Source organism: Medicago sativa, chromosome 7, assembly GCF_051527215.1.
Source record: "Medicago sativa cultivar Bolivia chromosome 7, Bolivia_mono, whole genome shotgun sequence".
NCBI lineage: Eukaryota > Viridiplantae > Streptophyta > Magnoliopsida > Fabales > Fabaceae > Medicago > Medicago sativa.
The window spans coordinates 89411421-89430072 of NC_140755.1; the positions used below are offsets into that span (position 1 = coordinate 89411421).

The following is an 18652-nucleotide window of genomic DNA, read 5'->3' on the forward strand; positions in this document are numbered from 1 at the left end:
TAGATACATCAATATAAAAGAAATTTTTTGTTACAAAATCACATCAATCTTTTGAAATTTATTTCTCTCTCAGCCAAATAGGATCTTTTGTTACAAAAGACACAAAAAGGTAAATATATGTTGAGGTGTCAAAATGTTAATATGGGGCAAAATTGTGTTTTTAATGGTCATTAACTTTCATAATTAGAGAAAGATAATATATTGTAAATTGTTTTTAACTCTTTAGATATTTAGAAGTTGAATTATAGAAAAAATTATTTTGATTGTGATTAAGATTGAGTTTGTTTGTTCTTTAAAAAAAGATTAAGTTAGTGTCCTTTATTGAATGAGTTCGTTTATAAGAAAGAAAAAATATAGGGAGGCTAAAGCAAAAGACATTGATTGTGATTAAGATTAAGTTTGTTTGTTCTTTAAAAAAAGATTAAGTTAGTGTCCTTTATTGAATGAGTTCGTTTATAAGAAACAAAAAAATATAGGGAGACTGAAGCAAAAGACACAAAATGATATAATTTTGATGACGTGTCAAGTTTTTAACTCTTTAGATATTTAGATTTGGAAGTTGAATTATAGGAAAATTTGTATTGATTGACATTAAGATTAAATTTGTTTGTTCTTTAAAAAAGATTAAGTTCGTGTATTTTATTGAGTGAGTTTGTTTTAATTTGTCAAAAAATTAAGAAGGGGTAACATTGTATTTTTGGTGGACATTAAGTTTTATAATTAGAGAATAGATAAGAGAGAAAAAATATAGGTTGGTTGAAGCAAAAGACACATAAAGATATAATTTTGATTATGTGTCAAAAAATTAAGAAGTGGTAACATTGTATATTTGGTGGACATTAAATTTTATAATTAGAGAATAGACGTACACCTTAATGCCATTGAAGCATCCTGTAAACAACTCGGCTCTTGGTGTACATTGTGATAAATCATTATGTATATTAATTACCCTCTTAACATTTTGAGTGAGAGACAAAAGACTTATCACAAACTTCCTTTCTGCTTTCTGCAAACACAAGCAAGCACATAAACCTCCTGATCAATCCTAACAAATAAAAGTTTATATGCATGTTTATGCACGTTAATGCAAGATTTAAACGATCCAGATATTATATTACCCTGACCAATGAGGAAAAACTCGCATAAAGCTGCAACAATGAAGAAAACTCGCACAAACACGTAATTGTATCACCCCACTACAACAAAATTGACTTATATTGACTATGAAAGTCCGTATATATATAGAGGATACAAAACCTTTGGGATAATGCAAAAAACCTAGTCCAACGACACTATTTCTCCGTACCTAACAAATTTAGAACATCAAAGATTCATATGGACCTACTCACCACGTCCCAGAGGGAAGTAATACACAAGTCTCCGTACTTGAGAGAATAACATACAAGAGGCATAAGCATATATGTCACCTAAATGGTTATAAGGGAAACTCGCACAAAACCCTATCATGCACCCTACATAATGCATGACATAAACGATGTATCAAATCTTATTATACACAATCTCACGAAGATCATGCTATGATCAATTTATAATTCCTTTACCATACATAATATTCATTTATTCAACATTCACTAAGATCATGAAAACAACAAGGATTATGTTTTTATGAATGATCATACTCATATATTTCATGCCAACGTATTAATGATCACAATATTTTTATTACACACGTGAAAAACATTTTTGACATTCATTTACATGCATATATTCATCATCATATGAAATACACCACACAAAATCAACATAGGCACAACAATATAATAATATCACAAATCATATAAAAAAAATTATTCTTTTCTAGTAAATATCGTTGTCACGTTAATAGTTTAAGAAAAAGATATTAGTAATTTGAAACGATGCTAGGAAAAAAAAGTATTTTCTCTTTAAATCACTACTACAATTTTTAGTTTTAATAGCGCCAATTTAATAGCGCTTACAGAAAAATGCTATAAAAAATCCCACAAAGAGGGGATAAATAGCGCTTTTAGGAAAACGCTATGAAACCTTCTCCCTTTTTTAGCGCTTTTAGGAAAACGCTATGAAACCTTCTCCTTTATTAGCGCTTTTAGTAAAACGCTATGCTAGCCTACCTGCATGTGTTAGCGCTTTTGATAAAACGCTATGTTATGACTTTTGTCAAATTAAAAAAACAAAGACAGATATGTTAATTTATTTAGTTAGCTTTTGAGAATCACGTTATTCACACATGGTCGCTAGCAAACCCTTTTCACCATTCCTCTTCCATGTCTCTTCTTCCTCCTTGAACTCTTGCTTCTTCTTCTCCCTGTCGAACTCACATGAACCCTAACAACCTTTTTCTCTCCATTGATATCCTTGTTCAACCCATCTTTCTTAAATCCCTGAGATTCAACTTCGGCGATGACTCATTAGCTCGCGAAGAAGGACGATGACCGCGACGATGAAGGTAGATCCACTTCTTTTCTTTCCAATCTACTTTATCTCGTCTTCTCACTTATGTTCTCCATCATTCTTCATTTTTAATTTCCTTTTTGTTCCTTTTCCTAAGATTTAGGGTTTTCGTCAACAAATTGGAAAGCACGGCGACCGCGTCGATGTGTGGTGGTGATTCATTGCTCCAAAAGAAGGGTCTTAAACATCTTTCTAATTTGAAGACTGGTACGATTGTTGGTTTGGTTTTTTCAGATTTGAATAATAATTATTGTGGTTTTTTTATTAACGATGGATATATTGTTTGTGTGGTTTTCTGAAGTTTTGGTTTTACCCATTTGCGCGCTGCATCTTTATTTATGAATCTTTATTTATGAGACTATGTAATAAAAAAAATCATTAGTTGTGTCTTCCATGGAATGATAGATCAATAGGCTATATGTGAAGTTTAGTATCAGATTATACTATAGAGTAACGTGAAATAACCTTTGGTACACTCACGATTGTACTATATAATTAGTTAAATTGGATTTGTATAAGTGGTAAGGACCAGGTCCTTGTTAACTTGTTTTAGGTGACAAAAGATTGTTATGGTTCAGCTTATTAACTTGTTTTGGGTAACAATTGCAGGTCCTTGTTGAGTTCTCTTCTACAACTTTGACCCGTGAAACACGAACAATATTAAAAAAGAAAGCTGCAGTCGATTTCTATTATACGTGAGTCTCTGATCTGTGTGATTAATAATTGTAAATTATTCCTTCTTATTTAATTTTCTCATTATGTGAAGTTTGATGGCCATCCTTTTAACTGCTATGCTTGTATTTTAGAGTTTTTAGGATTTAGTGTTTAGAGATTGTTGGTTTTTTGTTTTCCTATACAAGAATTAGAGACTTTAGAATGTTCTGTTGCTATAATTTTTTTCATACATTATCATCATGTTCCATAAATCTGAGTTCCACGGTGTTTTGGATTATATTTGAATGCAGAGTTTCATCCATATTAATTGTTAAACAAAAACTTGGAAATTTGGCTCAAAGAGTTTCATCCATATGGATATTCAAAGGGTGCTCTTTATGGTTGTTTCCGGCTATTCTGTTCTTTAATTTTGAATTTCTCTTACGTGTCATATTCACTGGTTATAGGTTTATCATGCCAAGTTTTTCAACATCTGCAAGAAACAAAAAGCCGTAAATGACGCCTTTGATTATGTTAGGCTTATTCCAAATCCAACATTGAGTACATTTAATAAGCTTATGTCAGTGTGTGCAAGCTCCCAAGATTCAGAAGGTAAACGGTTCTTTCTTTTCCACCTTTCCAGTGCATGACATTTGTGATGTGCGTTCAGGGGCTTTCCAAGTTATTCAACTTCTTAAGGATGCTCGACTAGATCCTAATTGCAAACTTTATACCACTCTAATATCAACTTGTGGCAAGAGTGGGAAAGTTGATCTAATGTTTGAAGTACAATGCCTCTCTTCTTGGATTTGTTAATTAATTTACCCTAGCATGATATTATTATATTTAATTATATTTTCTCTAAATCCATATGTAGTAAAAAATGTTAATATATATGCATGCTTAGGTGTTTCACAAGATGGTTAATTCTGGAGTGGAACCTAACGTTCATACCTACGGGGCACGGCACTTATTGATGGTTGTGCTAGAGCTGGTCAAGTAGCTAAAGCATTTGGTGCTTATGGGATAATGAGGTCAAAGGTACAATATTTGCAGCATCTTTTTCTAATAAAATATTGTGTCACCGGCATTTGTCGAGTTCCTCTTACAATTGTTAATAGTACATACTGATGAAATATTTTTATGCAGTAGAATGTGAAGGCAGATCGTGTCGTTTTCAATGCACTTATAGCTGCATGTGCACAGTCGGGAGCAATGGCTCGTGCCTTTGATGTGATAGCAGAAATGGAAGCTGAAATACAACCTATTGTACCAGACCACGTAACTTTTGGCACATTGATGAAGGCATGTGCAAAGGTTGGTCAGGTGTGGATCTTTCTTCCTCCATTTCCCTCTAGGATGAAAATCTATTTTTTGGAGTAATTCTTATGTTTCATGAAATGTATGTAATACTTAACAATGATGACATTTCAATAGGTTGAACGAGCACGTGAAGTGTATAATAAGATGATACAACAATATAATATAAAGGGATCTTCAGAAGTTTACACAATTGCAATTAATTCTTGTAGTCAAGGTATGTATGTATGGTCAAGTAAAATGATTTAAAGGAAAAAACAAATCAAAATTGGTGCACAGGAAAATGAAGGTGGAGTATAAGTGAACCATCAAAACATATAGTTCACCATGAGCCATAAAAATTAACCTACTATTATAGGTGATAATTCTTTTTATGTTTTACTGCATTTAAGTGTTCTCTATTTTTCTTATTGCATATAAGTGCCCACCATTGCTTTGTTAACACTGTCCGCAAACTTAGATATCAAACCGTTCCGGTTTACTACGTTTGGCTTACATCCATCATTTTTCATACTATCCACCAAACCGAGAGCCAAATTTCCAAGTCTTTGTTCAACATTCAAAGGGTGCTCTTTGAGGATGCCTAGAATCACTATCATGCTTGTGTTGTGATTTCTACAAGCAATAAAGTAGAGCCAATTATGGCATGGCCTTATGTATCTAGTGTTCCTCATTACCCTGTGTATGAGATAAAGAATGACCCTTCTTGTTCTATCATGTGAATGTCATCTACAATATGCACACTAAAGAATGAAAACAGAGGAATACATAAGTGACAAAAATTGAGTTTGAAGTAATTGATTTTGTAAGATTGGTTTTGCCTAAATCTAAAACTAAATTAAATATCAAGTGATTAATATTTTTATATTTTCATCTATAAGTGAGTTAAAGAATAAATTTGGGGTTTGAGGAAAATCACGTTGCTATTCTTAAAATGTTAAACCATACCATGTTAAACCATACCATGAAGGGTCTTTCTAGATATATGCGTTATCCTTAAAAAAAAAGATATATGACTTATAGATAATATAAATTAAATGAGTGAATGAATTTCAAAATATTGATCAAATCATACATTTTGAATTGTTTTGGTGGTGGTTATTTATATTATTATTGTATTGATTTTGTGAATTAAATATATGATGCATAATTGTTCATTAATTAATGATGATTAATCCAAAGAAGTTAAAAGACTATGGCCTGTTAAGTGTACTTAAATGAATAGAAATGAATTAGTGGGACCACCATTGAATATTTGTCTAAGTCTTCACACCATTGAATATTTGTCTAAGTTAAATAGTTGTTTTTGTGTTTTGTGGTTATAAGTAGTTTTAAATGTTGATTGTGGTTATAAGTACTTATATATTCTGGCCAAGATTGATACACATATTAGGGACCACCCACTAAATCTAGAATGAAGATGAGTATTAATAGGTAATATGCAATCTTTTAGTGAGACTGTTAGTGAAAACTTATAGAAATAGCTTATGCATGTACATAAGCTTTCCTTGATAGCTTACAAGAACAACTTATAGTTTATATAAAAATAGTTTGACTTTATTTTATCATTTATTAAAAAAATAACTTGTACATAAGCACTTATATGATAAGCAATTATACCTTTATCCTATAAGAACAACTTGAGGTTTTGTTGATGGATTGCTGAATTCATTTTGTATACCGTGCAATCTTATTTCAGGTTCGTTAGAATGCTCGAGGTCAACCAATTGGGGAAGAAAGTCAAGGTTTTGTTAGTTACATTGGAGTCATCGTTCGTCGGGAGGTTCCAATTTGTATGGAAAATTGCAAAAAAAAATCCAAGGTTTTGTTAGTTACTTTAGGTCGTTCATAATACTTCACATATACGTATTGTGCACGGACTTTGCATTTTTATTTAAGTGTACATTAGATGTCATTTGTAATTAAGTTTCTTATCAACATATTATCGTTCATTTCTATTAATGGATGACCTTATTTTTGACAAGTATTAATGGATGACTACTGTTTCTAATAAGTATATATTTTTGTCTAGTCAGTATCTTATTATGATGCTTTTAGTTGTTGATGTAATTTTTTTTAAAAAAAAATAGGGACTTTTATTAGCGCTTTTCTGAAAGTGCTATTAAAGGGGGATAGATAAGTTAGCGCTTCTTGAAAAACGCTAAGAATCATCTGTTTAAAATAGCACAAAAATAAGGCTATATTAGCGCTTTTTTGAAAGCGCTATTGAAACATTACAATTTAATAGCGTTTTAAAAGCGCTATTACAGGCTTCTGACCTTTTATAGCGGGGGCTTTCTTAGCGCTTGAGAAGCGCTATTAAGAGCCAAAATAAGTGCTATTAAAGGGGGTATTTTGTAGTAGTGAATGTCGAGAAATCATACTAAAATCATATAACACCTAACCCAAAGACTTGGCCCAAGTTTGTGTGGGAAGAGCCCTCAACTTGGTCGATTTACTTCCTAGCATGGAAGCTCTACCCTCTCACAAAGTCTCACAAGGAATGAGGGACGCGAGGTGCAGGGGCGGATCCACCATAAGGCATGGTGTGGCAGTTGCCACACCAGATTATTGCCCAATAATTTTTTTTTAATTTAACAAACCGAAAATATAATATATATCAAATAATTGGATAATATTTCACAAATCAACGCGCGGCTCAGTGGTAGAGTGTCCTTTTTTTTAAGAAATCATATTTTAAGAAGAAAATCATAAAAAGTGTGTTGGAAGGGATTCAAACCTGAGGGCACAGAGGATAAACTGACTTGCTTTAACCATTTTGTTGTAGTGCTTTTTTTGTTTTATTCTTGCATTACTAATATATATATCGTATTATAAATCAAATATACACTAAGTAGTTTGTCTTATAATTTTGCCACACCAAACCATCATGTCTAGATCCGCCCCCTCGCGAGGTGATTAATGAATTTTGATCACGAACACTAATTTTCAAATCAATGAATTTTAATTTGATTACAGGTCTTTAATTCAATGACAATTATTCATGATCACGAAAGAGATTGGTCACTCTATATTTGAATCTCAAACATTGAAGAGGAACAATAACAATGGTCATGACTAGGTTTCTAAAAAAGACTTAGAAACAGGGAAGAAATTATGTTTTCGTATCTTAAAGAGTAAATTTTGAATAATGAGGGAGATACTAAATTATAATTCTTTTTCTACTGCCGTTCACCAACAAATGGTATCGAGTTTGGTTGACTAAGTTATGAGCATTTTAGTTTTGTTGTCAAACCTCACAGATTTTGGATGGCCAAAGTAAGGTACACAAAGTTTGAGTCTAATTATGTTTAAATAGTAGCTCCAATGTCCGCTAGGTTGAGTTTGTTGATTAAAATTCTGATTCAAGTCATTTAGATAAGTTTTTGACAAGTTTAAAACTCAAAACCATGAAAATATGGAATCTAGTGCAACATAAATCAATTTTTGTGACGGTTATACTACTTCACTATCACTAATTTGGCCATAACCTGAGCTATATGAGCATGATCGACGCGTTCTCGGCGGCATTCAAAATCTAAGAGTACATCCTACATATTTGGTAGAAATAGTTTTAAGTTAATTTGAGCTCTAAAGAGGCGTAAAATCAATTTGCAATTTCCTATTTCTCTACAATGTTTTCTTCTAAATTCATGGGAATCGGTTACAATAGATAAGATGTGATTTGTTTGGTTCATATCTGAATTCAAATTTGTGTAGCAAATTTCATATTATTAACCCCTCAAGTCACAAACAAGGAGGAAGAAGATCATAATCAAATATTGGTTACCAACTATTATGCAAAATAAAATAAAAATAGAGAAGAGAAAAAAGGGAGGTGCATTTCTAAAATACCTAATAATAGGGAATCCTAAATCATAAATCCACCCACTTAGAATCTTTACTATTTGCACCCCTAACTATAAAATAAGAGGAATGATATCTTGACATCCAATTTTCAACAACTTTTTAGGGACAACTTTTTTCCTCCATTCTTATTGGACAATAACAATAGAGAGAGAAAAAGGAAGAGAGAGAATAAAGGTATAATGAGAGTATGAAAGAGAGTTGTCACAAAAGTTGTTGAAAATTGATTGTCAAAATATCATTCCTCATAAAATAAATACCATTGATAATGCCGGAGAATAATCTTTACTATTTACCCTCCATTATCAATGGAGGGTGTTTTACTCACTATACATTATGAAGTCTTTAAATAATTTAACTGTACCAGAATAATCCTTTGAAGGAGTGAAGGACAAGACTTATGTTCAGTGATTTAGGTCTTGTATTTGTCGTTTCTCTCACAAAAAAAAAGATTTTTATTTTTAAAACAGTTTTTTTACACATTTTCAAAATAAAAAATATAAAAATACTGTTTTTTTTAGAGTAACAACAAAATAGCACATACAGTATTGCATAAAAGTTCCTTGATTTAACTCTTAAAAAACTATCCATGTAATTTTTTTTAGAGGAAAAACATTATGATACTAATTAATGTGGAAAATTCAAATATTACTTTAGTTAAAAAAAGAATATTCAGGAATTAAAACCCAAAAATTAAAACAAAAAACAAAGGTTAAAATAGGATTCTTCCTCTTCAAATCAAGAAATTTGAAAAATAAATATTTTTTGTTTTTCTAATTCTCTCCCTTACCAAAAAAAACACTTTTAGACTTCATCGAGTTTTTAGATGTTACAAAAACCCTTTTTTTTTAAATAAAAAATCGATATCAAGCGCAAGATTGATTAATTTAATGGTCATGTTAACTTGTGCTCCCGGGCACAAGTTAAGAAAGTTAAAAAAAGAAATTTTCTATTAAAAACAACAACGTTTTGACTTTTATAAGGAGGAACATTCCACTTTTCATCAATTTCCAATGTAAAATTTTTATATTACTCTCCTTAACTATAATGTCCGGGGCACTAGTTAACATTTCGTTCAATCTCACCGTTTATTTGTGGGAGCTCTATTTAAAGTCACATGGAGTAGATCTTAGGTCACGGTTGGATTCTTCAACTAGGATTGGTTCATCGTCTGATTAAAAGCCCTTATGTTTTTTGGATGTCTCAAATCTTACCAACCAAGGTTCGGTTGAAACTCTCATGTTTGTTTGCCTATCTCTTCTGCTCTCACTCTGATCTCATTGTCCTCCTCCAACTCATGGGTAGCTGGTTTGTGCCTTTCCATTTATAGAAGATCACAAAAATTTTCAAAAACCTCCTAACTCAAAAGTCAAAACAAATTAAGAAGATTGATCTTGAATCTACTACTAGCACAGACACAAAAGTGAAAGTAAAACTTGAAAAAAGAGAGAGATAAAAAAGCCAACACCGCGATTGGAAAAGCAACTTATGAGAAACTAGAAAAGGCCAACACATGGTTGGGAAATATTCAACAAGGCCACCATGCATGTGTGTAACCCTAACGGAGCTATGGTTGAGGGGTTCATTTTATTTCTTTATTTTTTACAGTTTAATTGAGTGGATCCTCTTTAACCTATAATATGAAACCGCAACAAAACATAATAGAAAACTAAGAATAAATGGACACATTCATTGAGTTTTTTTAAAGATTTTTATCAATTAATCATAATTGTTCAATCATTAATTATCATTTTTTTACTTTTGTCTTATAATCTAAAAGTCATATAAACAATGATTTATGACTAAATGGCTGTGTAAAAGTTTTATCATTTTTCCCCATTGTGTGCTTTGAATTCTCGCTTGATTTTTGTAAAACTAAGTCTTAACTATTTCTGGTATGCATCCAATGCCGTACCTCTCAATAAATAAAAAAATGATAGTTTACATTTCTCATACTACACGTTGCGAGCATGCATGCGACTGAATCATAGATAATGCAACAACTGTATACAAAACGACATCAAATTATTGCAATCATATCATATTTTAACTTAAATTTCAAATCATCAGTATAAGTTATTTGAGGAACCGTCCACTCAAAAAAAAAAATGTTATTTGAGGAAAAAACTGATCTTGAATTCAACGGTTCTTATCTAAGTTGGGAGGAATAAAATAAAATATTTATCAAGTAACAACGAAGACTGAGGTCACCCCAAAGACTTTCCTAGTTTAAAAAATCAAATCCTTGATTATTATTTTTCCACATGAATGAGCTGGTGCAAGTATTATTATTATTATTATTATATTAATTTTCTACTAATGAATTTATTTTTCTAACCATGATCCTCGTGGTCATCTTCGCCCTCTTGTCCAATTATATATCTTCAAAGCATCTTTTTACATATATATGATTTATTTGCATTCTTTCATCTTTTGTTGTGTAATCTTGAGAGAACACAAGAATGAACTTTTACGGTAAAAGTTGAGTTTTTTTGGTGAGATTCTAGGATTACACATTGAAAACACTTTGAGGAGTCATTATCATTAAGTTAGTTGAGAGAATAAATTAAATGAGAGAAATTGGAGATTGCTATAAGAGCAATCAGAAATGTTTTTTGGAAAATGCTGCATTTCCCGAAATAATACAACCCGACAGGATCACGACACACACAAATATGAATGTGGGACCCCTTTTTTAATTATAGCGGGACCATTTTTTAATCTGCCACCCCATGTTTTCAAGTAAATAGCAAATCTGATGGTTGGAAATTATTCATGACAACTCGTGAATTTTTCTCTCGTGTTAAATAGCATCACTGATATTTTTTTTTATCACTCTAGCAACTCTCTTATTCATGCAAAGAGAATGAAAAAAATGATAGAAATTAGTGTTTGTTCTTGAAAAACTTTTGAAGTTAATTTCTTTTAACTTTTTGTATCTCTTTATAATAACTCATTGATAGTTAATCGAAGAGCTATTTTTAGTGACATATGTGGATGAATTAATCAAATTGTACTCGTGTAAAATTATTTCTATACTCAAAGAGATAATATGGTCAAACTATTTTTTACATAAGCTATCATAGAGAATTTGTTGAAATTAACTTAATCCGATTTACATATATACAAACAGAGCTCCACAAATAGGAGGGATGGGTTATTTTGTGAAACATCATTTATATTTAAATTATGATACTTATTTATCTCCAAACTTTTATAGGCATGGATATATTTTCGTTCATTTCAAGTCTAAAGCAAAAACCTAATTAAGTCAATTAGTCAAATCTTAAAATAAGTGCTAGCAATATTGCCCGTACAACAAGTGCTTAGATATACACTGTCATGAACTTCCATACTTTACAATCAAATCTTAAAATAAGTGCTAGCAATATTGCCCGTACAACAAGTGCTTAGATATACACGAGAAACACTTGTGTGGACCAAGACCAAGAATTTTGGTTTGGTCACACACAAAGAGAGAAGAGAGAAGAGAGAGAAGAGAAAAGAGAGAGAAAATGGAGAAGAGAGAAGAGAAGAGAGAGAAGACAAATTCTTGTGTGTGTGACCAAACCAAAATTTTTGGTCCTGGTCCACACAAGATTTTCTCGATATACACTGTCATGAACTTCCATACTTTACAAAGAATAAAATTCTGAATTAATTTTTAAATCATCGATATGAAGAAGATTCAGATTGATTTTTTTTTTTTGTGGTGGCCGGGGTTCGAACCCCGGACCTTGCATATTTTATACATTTGTCCATACCAACTGAGCTAAGCTCACGAGTACAGATTCAGATTGATCTCCATAAAGTAAACTAAAGTCAAAATGCTAAAAACAGCAAGCACCTTTTTTATTGTAAATAATAACACCAATAATTTGGCAAATAGTACATGGACATGGACTTTAATTTTTTCTATAGATGTATATGGACTTTACCCACATATTGAAAGGGAAAATTTACAAATTGCACATACATCTTACATCGTTACCATTGATTTTCCGACTCCAATTACAAACAAACAACCATAAACATCTCACAGTATAAAATATTTGCCGGCACATTATTTGCCACACATGCAGCTTATATTAAAACATTGAACTCTAGCTACGATAGGACTTTGTCAAAAAAAAAAAAAAACTAGGATAGGACAAACATCTTTATTCATTTTTTACAATTTTAACTTAGTCTTTGGAATTATTCTCCACTTGTAGTCTAGTTTTCAAACTTATTTTTGTGTTATAAATTTATAAAACTTGTATCACCTTCTATACTAGCGTACAAATTTAAATATTAACACACAAAACAAGTCCAGATAGTAAGCTACAAGTGTGAAAAATATATAGCTTTATAGATAAAAATTATTAAAAATCGAAGAAAAACTTAAATACCATACTGAAAAAGTCTTAGGCAGTATTTTCAATCACAGCATGGACACACATGTGTTATGCTATGATCGAAGCATAACACCAAGCACAAACATTATTCATAGTATATATTGTACTTAAGTTTTCACCTTAGAAAAACTATATTTTGCCAAGCAAAGGTTCAGTCATGAATCGACTTCCGTCTGCAAAAACTTCTTCAGATGTTGACGTGGAAGGATAATGAAACACGTAAACATTATATTCCACGTGAGCATCACCTATATGTAAATCAACCGAGTGAGTTTTTGCCTGAATAAAGCCACGTGCGAATCTAAATTCCCCAGTTCCACCAATAATTGGCATTTCCCTAATAGGGGCACCAATTGTGTTGCGCCCTAACACGCTAAGCGTGCTACCGTTGAATTTCCCTTCTGTAAACGCAAAGGTCATTCCCATAACAAGTTCCAATTCAAGCACAGCTTCTTGAGACACTGTTAGGTAAAAACCTTGTGCTTTTCCAATTTGTGTGGATTTAAGGTCAGGTCCAACGGTTAGTGGGTCCTCCAAAACAACTATGGAGCCAAATGGTAAGGGTGATTTGGATTTACCGTTTAAGGGTGATTCAGCTGATATGACTACGGTAGGCGTTGGGCCAGAAACAATGTCATGCAAGAAAAAGTGGATGTGAGTGAGTTTCTCTTGTTTGAAACCAAGGTATGATGGAGAAATATTTTGGTAGTAAGTGGCGTTAACAAAGGAAGAAAAGAGAAAGGTTGTGAAGAAGGTTAGGCATAATACGGTTTTGGAGTTAGCCATAGTGATATATTTGTGAATAGGTGAAGTAATAATATTGGCTAGGTTGTAATTTGTTAGTGATGCCTAATTCCAAGGAGAAAAAGGATTGTATTTATAGACGGTTGGAGCTATGAAAAGTATTTGGACTTTAGGAGAGTGACCTCATACTGTATAGTATATATGTATATATCCGATACATATGATGCCGGTCTAAGGATAAAAGTTGAATTCAAAATTGTAAGGATTAAAAAATCAAACCAAAATATTTTACTTATACGTTTCGTCGTTATTTTTTGATTTTGTTGTAGTCACGGAATAACAAGCCTTGAGAAAATGCGGCATTGCATGCATGAGATGAGATCATGGAAATAATCAATTCCGGATATGATAGTATTGTTTCAAGTTTTCATAATTTTTTTTTAATATTTTGTTTTTAAAACAGATTCAAATATAAGGTAATAAAGTCAGATTATGGACTTGATTCCAAAAACTATGAGGTGTTGTTGATTATACTGTTTACCTACCTCTGCCACCAACAAGACCATGTCTATGAATCAAGGACCACCTTTAACCCTAGCTGTGTCGCGGTAGTCCGACATTCCTATGACATGTATCGGACAATTAAAATTTGTGTCCTAAATAAAATTGTTTTTTACTTTAATTCAAAACTTCTAGGACCAATGTCCGACATCTATATAACACTCATTCGAGCCGTGTCGGACAACTCAAACAAATATCTAATACGTTTTTTTCTCTCTTGCTTCTACATACCGTAGATACAAGAGTTGTATATGTAGATCAATAAATAAAGGTCAAATACTATGATATCTTGTTTTAGAACTTTTTCTAATGAAGTAATTTGCTCAGGTTAAATGCTTAATTATATATGTATTTTGATTTTCAGTTAAGACTGTCTATAAATTAATTAACATATATGTAGCAGTGCTAGTGTCCTATATTTTTACTCTAGCGGAGTTAAAGTGTCTATATCAATATCGTGTCAGGTGTCTGTGTCGGAGTCCATGCTTCATATGACCATGTTCAATCCCAGGGATAAAATCTTTAACCCCGATCCTTATTGATTTGTCTTAAGCTTCAAAGTCATTTTCCTATGAGTAAAAATTTAGACTTCGGAGCACCTAAACCACCTTTATTCCTATCTCAACAAATAATGTTCCAGTGAACCAAATGAACCTTAATTCCTATTCTGAGTTGAGAATATTGTCGAACTAGTAGTAGCCCAATAACAAACCAACGCTTGCCAAAGCACATGAAATTATCACCTTCAGTAACAATAAAAAAATTAAAAAAGGTGAAAGTGCCTAGATAAGATTAAGAATAATACAGTTAGTATATGTCTTAACATTACGATTTCTGCTTTAACATCACAATTAAACGCAATGAAAAAACATAGAAAAACGGACACGTTAGTATCCGCCTAAACACTCAGATTAATATTAAAAAAAAAAAAAATAATCACAAGTAGTGCCTAGATAAAGTTAGATATTCCCGTCATATTATTTGGATCGTTGTAGTTTAGGTCATTTGAAAAGAGCGGAATCGGTGCATTTTTCAGAACAAACAGGAAAACATTCAAGCATTGTGTGAAAGGGGTTAAGCTTCAATCCTTCTGGTGGTTAAAGTCGAAATATGTTACTTTCAATTATGATCATCAATTTTGGAGGCTTAATCCTATTTTGTGTTTTTCTGCTGTCATTTAATCTTGCTTGTGTCTGTTTCATGCAGTTTGTACAGTAAAGTTGACTGATTGTTGTTGTTGTGATTTTGGTGCGTCGTTTCTAGTACATCTTGTGCTGGTTTGAAATCGAGGTGGTATTTTCTTCAGCTTGTTTGGCTCCTTATTACTGTTTGGGTTTTATGGAATGAAAGAAATAATATATTATTTAAACAGAAGGAATGTTTTATAGGTCATCTACCAGACAAAGTAAGATATCATTCTTTGTGGTGGTTGAAAGCCAATAAGGTTTTCTTTGTTTTTGGCGAACACTTGTGGTGGTCTAGTCCATTCTCGTGTTTAGGCATTGGCTAGCCACTTGTTGTATTTCGTGTGAGCTGCTTGTTTTTTATAGAAGTTTTTCGGTACACCTAGTGCTGAGAAGATTGTCTTAACGGTGTTAATATAATCCATTTTTTACTTGATCAAAAAATTATATATCATCTTTTGACCTTTTAAAAAAAAAAGAGTAACGCAAGAAAATAAAATTGCTTGCTGACATTGTTTCATATATATATTCCTATGAAGCCCGGATACTTCAAAATGGTGCCGTACCCGTGTCGGATACGTATCGGATACCGATACTCCGCGGATACTCCCGGATACGTATCCCAGAAGTATCCGAATGATTTAATTTAATTTTTATTTAAAAATATATTGGATACCTTAAGGATACGTTAAGGATACTCCCGGATACGTATCCCAGAAGTATACGAATGATTTAATTTAATTTAATTTTTATTTGAAATTTTTATTTGTATTTTGATCACAAGTATTAATTTTTGTAAATTGGGATCATTATATTGACCATTACTTGAAAAGGGTGACTATCTTCATACTACCTTAGTATCATCATGGTGCAGGTTGTTTATATGGTATGTTTTGGTTTAAAGGATGCTATCTTAGTTGGTGAATGGTCCATTGTATTTTGACTTGGTGTAATTAGTTTTAAGATTTCACGCTATTTATTTTTTGTGCGTTTATGTCTAATATATATATATATTAAAAAAAATTGTAAACGTATCCAAGCCGTATCGTATCCTAAATTTCAAATTTTTGACGTATTCGCGTACCCGTATCGTATCGTACCCGTATCCGTATCCGTATCGGAGCTTCATAGATATATTCTTTAAGATACTGATATTGTTTTATATGTTTCTACATTTCAACATAGGTGACAGTTTCTGGTCAAAAAAAATGTTTGGTGCCATTTTGTCATAAAACCAAAATAGCATGCCATATGTGACATGGCAGGATTAAAATTTAAAATGTCTTTGATTTCTTTCTATTTTTATATATCTCTTTTACTTTTTACTTTTCTTGATATCGAATCTCTTTTATTATTATTTGACTCGCTTCACTATGTTTTTAAGTTATTTTTAGATCAAATGCATCTAAAGGTCCTTTAAGTTTTTCGTTTTTTATAAAGTGGTCTTTTAAGTTTCAAAAGTCTCAAACAAGTCCTTTTAGTTTTTGAATCGTTTCAAACAAGTCCTATTGTAGATAGCATAGTTGGTAATTGCTTCCTTGAACTCATCTTTGGTACCAAATATGGCTCCTAACACCCACTTAAAATTAGTCATCTTTTTAGGTATGACAAATGGTGGATAATGCTCTTTGTTGCTTTCATCTGAATCATCACCATCATCCTCTAAAATGACTTGTTTGAAACGATTCAAAAACTAAAAGGACTTGTTTGGGACTTTTGAAACTTAAAGGACTTGTTTGAGACTTTTGAAACTTAAAGGATCACTTTGGGAAAAACGAAAAACTTAAAGGACATTTAGATGCATTTGACTTTATTTTTATCTTCCCTAAGATAAACTTATACTATTATATTTCGAGGTAATACAAACAGGGAGGATCTAGCTCAAAACATCGCTCAAAGAATCTAAAGTTGAGATTTATCATTGATGGACACATCCTATTTTATGTTAGGGTCTTCTCTTTTGTTTGTAGGTTATATATGGTTTCGTGTTAGTTTGTTTTTGGTTTGGCCTTGGTCTTAGATTTTGGAATTGTGATTTGTAATTATTTTTGTATTCTTCACACTTTGTATCAAGGGTAGGTCTTTCAATATATTCTTTTAGTTTTTTTTTTTTAAAAAAAAAAGAAAGAGATAGGAGTAAAAACCCCAATCTTTTTATTAAAACTAACGTTCACATGGGCATAATGTATAAAACTAGGCCAAATATCATTTTTTGTCCTTTTATTTTGACAGAATTTTCAAGTTAGTCATTTAAGTTTCGAAAGTTTCAATTAGATCCTTTTAGTTTGACAGAATTCACAAGTTAGTCCTTTAAGTTTCAAAAGTTTCAAATAGGTCATTTTAGTTTGACAGAATTCTCAAGTTAGTCCTTTAAGTTTCAAAAGTTTCAAACTCAAAGGACCTATTTGAAACTTTTGAAACGGTCACGGTGAAATAGTTTATCAACTAAAATGACATATTTGAAACTTTTGAAACTTAAAGGACTAACTTGGAAATTATATCAAACTAAAAGGACTTAATTGAAACTTTCGAAACTTAAAAGACTAACTTGAAAATTTTGTCAAACTAAAAGGACCAAAAATGGTATTTGGCCTATAAACTACAAACAAAAGTTTTTATGCAGTTTTGATTTTTAATAAAATTATTTTCATGAAATTATAAGTATAACTATTTTGCACCTTTATATTGTAATAAACTATATTATCTTTTTAATTGATACCAAAAATATAATATAAATCCAATCTTATCATTTTAAATGACACTAAAAATATAACATTCTTAAAGATAAATTTGTTTAAGAGTATAATCATAAATGAAAACGAGAAATGATATTTTGACAACCACTTTTTGACAAATTTTGGACAACTTTCTCTCTCATACTCACATGATGTTGTTATCCTCTCTCTTCCTTTTTCTCTCTCCATTGTTTTTGACCAATAAGAAGTGAGAAAAATAAGGTTGTCAACAAAATTGTCATCAAATGGATGTCAAAATATCATTACTCAATTAAAAAATCATGGCAAACTCATGTATTACTAACTTGTGTCCTAAGAGCATCCACAATGGAGACCCTCAACTTTGAGGTCTTAAATGGACGCATCACTTTTTTATTATTTTTTAATAATAGTACCTAATAGGTACTCAACCACTACAATGGAGATCCTCCAACAAAAGGTCTAAATAGGACCCACCAATAACATTAAAAACCAAGGTAAATTGCAATTGAAAAGCAACAGTACAATGACATTGATTATTTTAAGCAAAAGTAATGTGGACTCATTTAAGCATTGAGGTCTTAAGTGAGATCCTGGGTCTTAGAAGACCCCCAAAAAATTTCTCCACAATGGGGGTACCTATTAGGTATCGGGTCTTAAATAGTTAAGACCCTACCATTGTGGATGGTCTAAGGGCACAAGATAAGAAACTAAATAAAGAAATTTAACTTTAGAAATTGTGCATTCATAACTTTAAAAG

General features: G+C 31.6%; 2 long non-coding RNA genes and 1 pseudogene across 4 annotated transcripts; 2 read left to right on the plus strand and 1 right to left on the minus strand.

Annotated features, from left to right (window-relative positions):
* The first annotated feature begins 2038 nt into the window (after positions 1–2038).
* On the plus strand, positions 2039–3195 carry LOC146909982 (uncharacterized). The gene is made up of 3 exons (XR_015017503.1): positions 2039–2446; positions 2549–2658; positions 3061–3195. It is a non-coding gene; the product is annotated as an uncharacterized LOC146909982 (long non-coding RNA).
* Positions 3196–3565: 370 nt separating this feature from the next.
* LOC146909983 (uncharacterized) lies at positions 3566–4427 on the plus strand. Of its 2 annotated transcripts, none has more exons than XR_015019871.1 (4): positions 3566–3717; positions 3776–3891; positions 4013–4146; positions 4255–4427. It is a non-coding gene; the product is annotated as an uncharacterized LOC146909983 (long non-coding RNA). The 2 variants fall into 2 exon arrangements; XR_015019870.1 differs by having other exon boundaries at positions 4258–4427.
* Positions 4428–12123: 7696 nt separating this feature from the next.
* Positions 12124–13549, minus strand: LOC146909984 (pterocarpan synthase 1 pseudogene; annotated as a pseudogene). The gene has a single exon (XR_015020435.1). The product of XR_015020435.1 is annotated as a pterocarpan synthase 1 pseudogene (transcript).
* Positions 13550–18652: the final 5103 nt, after the last annotated feature.